Genomic DNA, 1416 nt, shown 5'->3' on the forward strand with positions numbered 1-1416 from the left:
TGCCTCCTTGATGTCATGCCTTCCACTTGGCTGTGGAGGAGGAGCGGTAAAGAAGCTCTTCGGCCTCCTACGTCAGCTCCACCTACGTCAGCTCCACCTACGTCAGCTCCTCCTACGTCAGCTCCACCTCTGAGTTTTAAGTGAAGTCTGAACCTGCTCCTCTGGCTGCTCCTCAGCAGGGGTCAGGGGAAAATTCAGTGTAATGTCATTACCGTCCACCAGAGGGCAGTATAATTTCATTACCGTCCGACAGAGGCAGTATAATTTCATTACCGTCCAGACAGAGGGTAGTATAATGTCATTACTGTCCACCAGAGGGCAGTGTAACGTCATTACCTTCCAGCAGAGGGCAGTGTAACGTCATTACCGTCCACCAGAGGCAGTGTAACGTCATTAAGTTCCACCAGAGGGCAGTGTAACGTCATTACCGTCCACCAGAGGGCAGTGTAACATCATTACCGTCCACCAGAGGGCCAGTGTAACGTCATTACCGTCCACCAGAGGGCAGTGTAACATCATTACCGTCCACCAGAGGGCAGTGTTTAAACAGCGGTAGGCCTGTTGGCTGCTCCATATGGGAATAGATTGGACTGTAATTTCATTCTGAGGGCCAAGGAAATACAATAAACACATCAACATGAATAGAAAAGGCACATAATATCTTCAAAAGGCTATTTATTGAGGACCAAATTGGAAGCTTATTCCGCCTTGTTTGTGATTAGTTCAAACGAATGATCTTTAGACTTTATAAGAGTCACAGGGCCACCACAGCAGAGACAGAATGTCACCGGTTTGAACCAAAAATACAATTATAATAATAATAAATTACGTTCAAAGGACAAACGAGTGGAAATAAAAACCAGATGTCACATGAATCTGTCAGCCTCTCAATATTGGCCATTGTTGGATATATTTGGACTCCTGGGTTTCCAAACAACGGTCTGTTTGAAGGGCATAAATCCCTGTGTTTGGGGTCCAGTAACAGTGGGTTTCCAGTGGAAACAGAGGACATGTTGCCGTGTTGTTTCAGAACAGAACATTTACCGCTCAGTTACGGTAAACACAGCGACGCGCTAGGCTGCTAGCATGACAAATGGAGTTTAGGATATTATAAAATATAATGCAATTTGCATTATTCTCAGTTTCTCATGTGCTGTGGCTGCTTAAAGGTCCCATGACACGCCACCAGGTGTGGTGTGTTTAGCCGTTACAAGTCATTTTGGAAATCTGCCCCTTAAGACATCACAAGTGGGCGTGTCCAACCTAGATGTGTGCTGGATAGATCAGTCCACCAGCCTACCCGGTGGACTGTAGCAGACATTGCTCATCTATCCGTCACACATCTAGGTGGACACGCCCACCTGTGATGTCATAAGGGGCAGATTTCCAAAATGACTTGTAACGGCTATCACACCA

Source organism: Micromesistius poutassou (genome assembly GCF_964030765.1).
Source record: "Micromesistius poutassou genome assembly, chromosome: 8".
NCBI lineage: Eukaryota > Metazoa > Chordata > Actinopteri > Gadiformes > Gadidae > Micromesistius > Micromesistius poutassou.